The following is a 9,670-nucleotide window of genomic DNA, read 5'->3' as shown; positions in this document are numbered from 1 at the left end:
CAGCAGAAAGATATAGAGAAAATCAGAGCGCAATTCTTTTCTGAAATAAAAAAAGAACTCTCAGAACTCGTAGCAGATGAAGTAAAGAAGCAACTACAGAAACATAAGCAGGAAACCCAATCTGAAAAATATGAAAGCAAAAATTTATAAAATGATACAAGAAAAATGTTTTAATGAAAACCTTCCTGCTTCTGCTTCCACAAGTGTTGAGTTCATATGAACTAAGTATTGTCTGATTTACAATTCATAACAACTTTCATCTTTTTGAGACAGGATATCACTGTGCAGTTTACCTTGGCCTTGAACTCACCACGTAACCCAGGCTGACCTCAAACTCTCAGTGATCATTCTGCCTCAGCCTTCCAAGTACTGGGATTACAGGCATGTACCACCATGCCTGGCCTCATAACTGTTTTTTAAAAAAGATTTCTCCAACGCATTCTATGAGATTGTTATAAATCCACAATCCTTTATCTCAGTTCTCAAATCCAAAAAAAAATTCTGAAAACCAAACATTCTATAACTCATTTATCAGAAATACCAGACCAAACCAAAGAGACCTTACTTGTAGTCATTGATTTTTCTTTTTTTAATAGTCACTGATTTTTCTGTTCTCCCAGAACTCTTGTATGGTTTGCGCTGAAAATAATCAATATATTTGATTACCAGGTGCTTCCTTTGATAATTCACTTACATGGTCTAGGTACAATACTATTGCCTTTCTAAATTAAAAAAAAAAAATCTGAATTCTAAAACATGTCTGCCTCCCTGGGGTCATGGACATAAGTAATTTTTTCCCTTTTGCGGTATTGGAGATAGAATCCAGGAACTTTACCCTGAGTATATCCCAACTTCGCTCGCTCGTGCTCTGTCGTGCTTGCTCGCTCGCTCTCGTTCTCTCTTTCTCTCTCTCATTCATTTATGGTCTTTTATTTATTAATTTATTAAGTTGCCCTGGTTGGGCTCTAATTTGCAGTTCTCCTCCCTCAGCCCCCTCAGTGTTAGAGTTATGGGAGGCAGTTTTTAGTTTTGATAAATTAGCTTATGTAAACAGACTACAACAACAAAACTCAACTAAATCATTTTTTCCCTAGAAGCAGTGGTTCTTTAGTTAGGATTAGATATAAGAAGTGCTATATCTTTCCATATATTCATTTGGCTTTATGTACTCACAAAATGAGAGCTGGAGTAAATACAGTCCACCTACCAAAGGCTATAGTGATTATCACATATATACAAGAAAAAAAAAAAAAACCACCCTGAATTGGAGGTTTGCTAAAAGAAAACAGAAAGTTATTACAAGTGACACACCATCTCGAACATTTCTGATAGCTAAGTGCCAAAAGCAATTGTATTAGTTCTTGATTCTTCTACATTTTAAGGGAATGTAAATTCGCATGCCGGTGATTTTAAGAAGCAGAAAATGTGGTTTCCCATTGCCCCACTCCTCTTTAAAACCATTCAAATGAAACCACTTAACTCATAATATAATGGTGTAGAACTGACCTGTTTTCTGCATGATCGTAAACATTTTACCTAGCTTAACACAACTGCTGCAATTAATTTTACCTGGCTTCTTCCTTCCCTGTCTCCTTGTTCTGTGCAGATTATCAGCGCCTGATGACGGTGGCGGAAGGCATCACCACACTCTTGTTCCCGTTTCAGTGGCAGCATGTGTATGTGCCCATCCTTCCTGCTTCCCTGCTGCATTTTCTTGATGCTCCTGTCCCATATCTGATGGGCCTCCAGTCAAAAGAAGGAACTGACCGCTCTAAACTAGAGCTTCCTCAAGAGGTAACAGGCACAGCGAATGGTGAAGTGTTTGCTGTGGATTTAGGTCAAGTCTACTGCGGTGAACTAGTGTTTTCTCTGCCTACTTGTGTCTCTCTGTTGCTCCAGAATCCCCAAGTATGGCTAGGGTAAAGCCTGAACCATATGAGGCTGCTTGTGACCCCAGTTGATTTCTACAATGTAGCCATGAATTAAAGACTCTAAACAGCGCAATGGCAAATTTTCACACTCATTAATTTGTGAAGATGAAGCAATAGTAGCACAATCCAGTGGCTTTACTGTTCTAATAACATTTCATTTCTTTTCCATACTCGTGCTATAAACTTTAAATTCCAGGCCTGACATTTAAAAAAATCACTGTACTGTATTAATTGAGGTAAACTTGATTTGTTAACCTCCATTCAGGTTAAAAGTAATGTCTTTCAGCAGGCAGGGTAATAGCAGTATCACATGCTTTGCTGTTCTGTTTTTAGACCTAAAAGAGTTGTCCACTTGCTCTAAATGGTGACCTGGCTTGGCCAGTGAGAAAAAATTCTGAGTCTCTAGTTTTTTGCCACCTAATCATTACGTGTTTGTGTATTGTATTTTCAAATGTTATTTAGGAGAAAATAAGAATTTTTGAATGTATTCTGAATCTTAATATTAACCTGTGAATGGTCCTCAGAATTGTGATACAAAAGCCTTTGAAATGAAATATTGATGAGAGTGGCATGGCCTGTTAAGAAACAGGAAACGGTTAATTACATAATATTAGCTGTTTGGTTCACACCTTTCTTAATAAAATCTTGCATGCCTAGCTTCACCTTTACTTCCCATAGAAATTCTCATTTTAATAAGTGAATTTAAAATAACACATTAAGTCACATTATACCCAGGAATGATTCTGGTAATTATCTGCTGCTTACTTTTATTCTAATGAATGTTTCCTTAACAAAATTAACATTTTTGTTCAAGGAAAAATAGCTTGATTCAGGTCACAAAATGTATGCTCAAATTACCTTACTCTGTGGGGCTTTTTCATGTTATCTTCCCCCTTTTGCTACTTTTGTCCATTCCCTAAGTTCTCTTATTTTCTCTTTCATTAAATTTAATATTTTGGGGGTCCGGGGAGATAGCTCAGTAGAATAAGCATTTGCCTGGAAAGTGCAGGGTCCTGAGTTCAATCCCCAGTACTGAAAAGAAAAAAAAAAAAAAAAAAAATTGATATTTTCTTAGTTCAAAGTCCTTTAAATTTTCAAGGAAAAAGACTAGCCAAATGCATTTTGTTTTGAAGACATGATGTTTTCAGTTTCTAGTTCAATATCTGATCTATTTTTTAAATCAGATTTTATTGGTATATTTTAGATGTACATAATAATCACATTCACCATAGAGAATTTATACCTCTACATGCTATATAAATTGATTTTTTTTCTGTTGCCCTCCCTCCCTTCAACCCCTCTTCCCTTCCCCATTTGCACAAGCTTTGTTTCCATGTTTTCCTTCTTTTCTCTTTTTTCTTCCTTTCTTTTTTTTTTATTGTATGTGATACAGAGTCTCACTACCCAGCTCAGAGTCACAGTGATCCTGCTTTCAGCCTCCCTAGCATTGGGATTACAGGCGTGTACCACTCCGTCTGGACTCTGTGGCTGGTTTAGTGTGCCCTGGGTGTGGAGCTGGTGGGGCATGTAGTGCTGGGGATCAAACTCTGGTGCCTGCTCTTGCTAAGCGGGCACTTTAGTCTACTGAGCTGTCTCCCTGGCCCTCTTTTCTCATTTTTTTCTTTTCCCTTGTTTCTTTTCCTCCTCCCCATTTGAACATTTTCTTCCTCTTTCACAATACCCTAATACACATTTTGGTCCTTATTTACACTTTTGATTTCTCACAGTTGGCTATTTTCTGTTAGTCAAATGATATTTTTCAAATGATCTTTTTATAAGACCATTTAGATAAGTATTATGCATTTTACATAAATATTTTGGATTTTTTGTTTTTGTTTTTGGTATTGGGAATCAAAGCCAGGGCATAGTCTTAAGCTTACAAATGGCCACTGTGCCACTGAACTACTGTGGCCCTTTTTGGGAAACTTTTAAATGCCACCTTACTGTATTTGTTGTTGGAAAATCTTTCTATGTCTGCGTGTATCTTCTGTCTGTAAAGAAAAGCAGGGTAAAAATTCTGAAAGCCTTTGTAGTAATGTCTGATTTTTTAGTCATTGACAGAGAGAGACAGAGACAGAGAGAGAGAGAGAGAGAGAGACAGAGAGAACACGAGAACATTGGGCTGGAACCCTAGGCCCATACTAGGCAAGGGTCCTACTACTGAGCTTCACCTCAGCCCCTCACACTAGTTAATGTACATACTTAGGTATTCACAGAATGATGTGAAATAACCTAAACCAACTGTAAAAATACCAGTGCTTCAGTATAAAAACTAAATTAGGTGCATTACTTTTTAAAAGAAAAAGCTAAGAGTATATCACTTAAGTTCGATATTATTTTACAGTGAGATGAATTAATCTGCCTCACATAATTTTGGGAAGATGTGAGTATAAAAATATCCATTGTAGATATTAAAAGTGGCTTAAATGTATTGAGTGGCATTATTTCCTAACCCTTGCCCTGAAAATTATAAAATAATGGCTAAAAATAGTGATGAAGCTTCTAAAAATAATAAAAATGACAAGTTCACAAAGTGGTTATTTTAAGAAAGCATGATGTTGGCTGTTCGGTGACTAGTGTGAGTGTGCAGGCTTATAATTAACCACCCACTCCCTTTCCCATTGTTCCCAAATGACACACCAGTGCCCTTTCTTGGCTTGTTGTTAGGAGTGTAGAGGCTCAAGGGGAGAAAGCTGTAACCTGGAGATGAACACAGAGTGACCTCACTGTTGATAGGTGTTTTTCAGGTGAACGGCACAGAGAAACAGGCAGAAGAAAAAAGAGAAGGGGGCTTTATTTTCTTGGAGGACACAGAATTCAGGAAGGTCAAGGAATTCTCTGAACTGGACAAAGGAAGGCTGAGGCTTGTATGACCTTTTGCCAGGGGAGGGGTTTGAAGGGCATGTTTAGATATATCTGAGGGAACTGACTGGGGGTCTTCCTGAGGCAGCAGGAAGGGTGAAAGTAAATTATGTCCTGGGCTGAGTTGGAGAAGAAGGGGGAGGTGGTTTGGGAGCATAGGCCTTTGTTTAAGGGCATGGGCCATATTAGATGACCACCACAATGATTTTAACAATTCACACTAGGGCCCAAACCTATCAACTTGCTGTCATTTGTGCTCATCCTTACATAAGTGATAGGCAAAAAAAAAGAAAAAAAAAATCAAGAGAAAAGCTAAAACCATATGGCTTTTGCTACTCTTTTTGCCATACCTTGCTCTGAAATTCTGAGGAAAAATTTGCTTTTATTATGGTGATAGGGATCAGATTGAGGGCCTCCGCACAGCCCTAGGGGAACATCATCAATGTTCTCCCCTGCTCCAGGCAGCTCACCTCCCAGCAAGCGCAGGCAGATGCCGCCTGCTCCCTTACATTTCTGACCACGCGTGTGTATCTTCAGCACTTGTCTCAGACATTGTTGGTACAGAATGCAATGGGAGACAGCAAGGTAAGAAAAAAGAATTAGAGGAATATGTAAACTAAGCATATGGATATCAGAACCTTTTGGTTAAGTGTATAAAAAGGCTTACTCAGGGAATAAATAATTGTTTCAAGCTTTGAGGCAGCTTTTGTTGCTTTTAATTTGAAGTAATTACATATCCTAAAGGCTTCTTAGAGGTGTTGATCAGTAGAAATGCAGAAAGATCTAGTCCTAGAAAGTGTCCAATTGAGCATGGACTATTATTTTTTTTATCATGTTGTGTAATCCTTGTTTAGCTCATCTAGTAGAATTTCAAAATTCTAGTAAGAGTTAAAGAGAGGAAGCAACTTACCAGAAATCTCCTTGGATGGAATTAATTTTCAAAGAGGGCTTGTTAGTTTTCTGTAGCACATTTTCATCACTCAAGCCGCTGTTTGCTCCTACTAATCAGAGTTCCTTGTACCCTTCCAAACAGACCTGGGCAGAATGAGAGAATTTGGAGGAGCATGACAGGCCAGGAGCTGGGACGCTGAACTCCACACCCACACGCGTCAGTTCAGCAGGGTCACACGGCAGAGCCAGCTCTGAAATGTCATGAAACATACTCTCTCTTTTCATAGGAAGAGGACAGGGACTGAAAGGGTGCCAGGCATTCAGAAAGGAGGTAGTGTAACATGAAAGAGTAGGAGGGTGCCTGTGAGCCATAGATTAGCAAGTTAGAGAGGTTTTTCCATTTTTAAAGATAATGAATCATCTATTTGAGTTATGGTGACCTAGTTTCTCCTTTTAAGCATTTTATCTGTCCTACTTCCTAGAGACTGAAGACATATATAAAGATGAGGCTTCAGAGAACAAAATAGGCTGTACTACTGTCTTCAACAAGATAGGACATTTCAGCTCTTTTTTAGTTTTTTGGTTTTGGGTTTGGTTTTTGTTTGTTTGTTACTTATGGTACTAAGGATTAAACCCAGGGCTTCCTGCATGCAAGGCAAGCACTCTGCCACTGAGCTACATTCCACCCCTTCATTTTCAGATAGGATCTCAGTAAATTGCCCAGGTTGACCTTGAACTTGGAATCCTCCCATCTCAGCCCCCTGAGGATCAGGGATTGCAAGCATGTGCTACCATGTCCAGTTCATGTCAGCTGTTGTTTATTTCAAAAAGGCTGTTGACATGGGAGATTAGGAAAACTTGAAAAATAAAAACAAAACAAAAAAATGCCGTAAGCCACCAGTCTGAGTCCACACACCTAGAGCAGTTGCCAGGATGTCACCTGCCATTTTTGTCCCTCAGTTTCTTAATTTGCAAGAATGAATTTAAAGGTTACATCAGGCTGTAGGTTCATCATTGGTTGTTAGAACAGGGAAAGCATTGGGTGTTCATTGTTTAAATTTCATGATAATTCTTGCTTGTTAGGTAACAGGACAAGCAGGGATCAGAAGAGAATTTGATATCAGAGGGCAGTATGAATGCTGTCCTGGTGACTGGTGGAGCGGAGAGCCCAGACTGAAGCTTTGGGGTTTGCATGTTCCCACACCCCAGGCTGTACCTCAGTCCTGTTGTGGTTGGGATCAGTTTTCTGGGTCAGGCTGTGCCGTTGGGGCCAGCGCCCTTCTACCATCCCACCCTGCCCTTGCTCTCGAGGCTCGAGTCTTCCCCACCCATGGCCTGTGCTGATTAGGGTGGTGTGGGGTAGTGAGGTAAAATACTGTTTGGCATTTATGGCTATTGAATACCTGAGGGGAAGTCCAGGTTTTATTCAGGGACTTGGCCTCTTACATTTTTCATATCTACTCAAAAATATCTAAGTCTTTATTCAAAATAAATTCCAAATCTAAAATGTAAGCAAACTCAGAAAACATTTCTTCTGATTTCTTCTGCCTTTTTTTCTCAAGAATCTCTTCTGAGTCATGTTCTGATCTTTCAGGGATTATTTGTCACCCAGGCACTTGCTTCCACTTCTTTCTGCTGCCTGCCTTTTTTCTTGTGACTTCTAACGTGGTTGTGTTATTCTAGGATTAGCTAATTTTGGGTCAAGTGACAGATTGTGGATTATCTTTCAACTGAATTGATCTTTGCCTATTTACCCATTTGGAGCTACTCCAGCTCCAGTTTTTAGCAGTTATTGTCAATTCTAAATTACACGTGCTAGAGCAATGGAATGTGAAGACAGTGAAGCTCATCCAGTGAGCGTTTGACCCAGTGATGTTCATTTATGAGTCCTGCGAGTCTGGACAACTTTAGACATCTAGAAGGGTCCGGGGAGATAGCTCAATAGACTAAGCACCTGCCTGGCAAGCGCCAGGATCTGAGTTCAATCCCCGGTTCTGCCAAAAAAAAAAAAAAAAAAGACCAACTTTAGACATCTAGGAAGCCCAATAGGTGCCAAACACTAGAGCTTCTTGTCAGAGTAAATTCCTGAGACCAGGAGAAAGCTGTTCATGGATGTAAAACATGATACCAAAAAAAAAAAAAAAAACTAGGAGAGTGTGCCAGCAAGAGATTTGTTTTAGAATTCCAAAATTCAAGTGACTGTACCAGGGGCTGAGGCACTAGTGGCAGAGCCCTCGGCTCACGCATTAACCACATCTCATCCTCTGCCTCCTGGAGGAGTATGGAATGACAACCGAGTACACTCTGATGAGATTCTGAAGAAGCCGTGTCCAGTATGTACTGTTCTTCCTCATGGAGATGATCAGAACTTGATGCTTGAGGAAGCAGCTTTGGAGCAGATTTCGCCACAGGAGCACATCTGAGATCTTAACATAGTTTGCTTTGTTTTTGTTTCTTTTTTCTTTTTTGGCGGAACTGGAGATTGAGCTCAGGCCCTTGTGATTGCCAGGGAAGCACTTATTCCACTGAGCCATCTCCCTGGCCCCTTAACATAGTTGGAGTGTCTGTGATAGGAGCTTTTTGTAAAGGAAAATTCTCTACTGGACTTCATGCTCAATGTTTATCATATGAACCCTTCACGCAAGGGTTCTCAAAGTTTGATTGGTGGAAACAAACATTTACTGACTTTATATGGTGAAATGGTTCTGAAAGAGAAACAAGAGCATGCAAGTTTGCAGTGAAGTGTTTGTGATTGACAGACCTAGAGGGACGAAAGTGGCTGTGCTGCGAATGGATACCCAGGGTGCCTTTGATAGCCAGTCAACTAGCAAAGACTGTGCAACAACTTTTTGTGTGAGCACTCTCACTAGTTCTGCCTAAGTATATAATTTGTCTTAGAATATTCTAGATGATCTTCAACATTTTAAATTATTTACAAAATGTCGGAAGACTTTCTGGAAGAAATCTCTCAGAAACCATGTCACACATTACTGTTTTTGATTAGAGATTGGGGTGATCTTGTGAAACATTCATATGGTTTGGAAGGCGGAAAATAATTTCGTGAAAAGAGTGTAGGTAAGACAAAATCAACATGAAGAGCTGCAGAATGTAGGGAAGCACATTCATAATTGTTTCTCAGGTTGAGTTGCTTCCTTTTGCCACATCCTGCTCTTTTTTTTTTTTAATATTTATTACATTTATTTATTGTGTGTGTGTGTGTGGCCAGCTCAGCCCACCAGGGGGCGGGGCTGGCTGGCATGTGGTGCTGGAGGATTGAACCGCGGTCCTTGTGCTTTGCCAAGCTTGTTTCAAGTAAGTGCTTTAGACCACTGAGCCATCTCTCCAGCCCCACATCCTGCTCTTAAAGGTTGCTTTGTGTGTTTGTGTATTTAGGACAGGGTCTACAGGGTCTCATTAACATAGATCTGACTCGTGATTCTCCTGTTTTCAGCCTTCCAAGTGCTGGGATTACACGTGCGCACCACCACGCCCAGTCTTAATCAAGATCTTGGCATGTTCCAGGGGCGGGGCGGGCACAGCATGTGGTGCTGGGGATAGAACCCCAGTCCCTGCACTCTGCCTAAGCAGGTGCTTTAATCCACTGTCAGGCCAGCCCTACAAACCCTAGTTTTAATGGTAGATTGAAAGGCTTTGATGAACTTAAATAAGAGCTTTACGATCTAGTTCCATTGCTGCTTGCCCCTGAAAATTTGGTAAAAAATGATGTAAGTGGCAGTCCTAGCCCAGGCCCGGTGAGTGTGTGGGAGAGCTTCCGGCTACCCTGCACCGGCAGGACCTACTCGTCCCAGCCCAGGTGCAGTGTGGGTGAGACCCTCTTCCACCCCCTTGGGATGCCCCCCACCACTCGGCAGCACCTCCCCTACCCTGCCTGCCCAGTAGGAATTTCTGCTGCATTCCAGGAACCCCCAGATCCAGTCCTAGCCCAGGCCCAGTGAGTGTGTGGGAGAGCTTCCGGCTGCCCTGTG

At 40.7% G+C, this 9,670-nt stretch overlaps 1 pseudogene; it reads left to right on the top strand.

Moving 5' to 3' along the window:
• The first annotated feature begins 4,483 nt into the window (after window positions 1-4,483).
• Window positions 4,484-9,670, top strand: part of LOC105742322 — a 7,721-nt pseudogene continuing 2,534 nt past the window's right edge.

The sequence above is a fragment of the Octodon degus genome, unplaced genomic scaffold (assembly GCF_000260255.1).
Source record: "Octodon degus isolate 3935 unplaced genomic scaffold, OctDeg1.0 scaffold00047, whole genome shotgun sequence".
Taxonomy (NCBI): Eukaryota; Metazoa; Chordata; class Mammalia; order Rodentia; family Octodontidae; genus Octodon; species Octodon degus.
The sequence above is the reverse complement of the archived record's forward strand: the minus strand, read 5'-3'. Positions and strand labels throughout refer to the sequence as shown.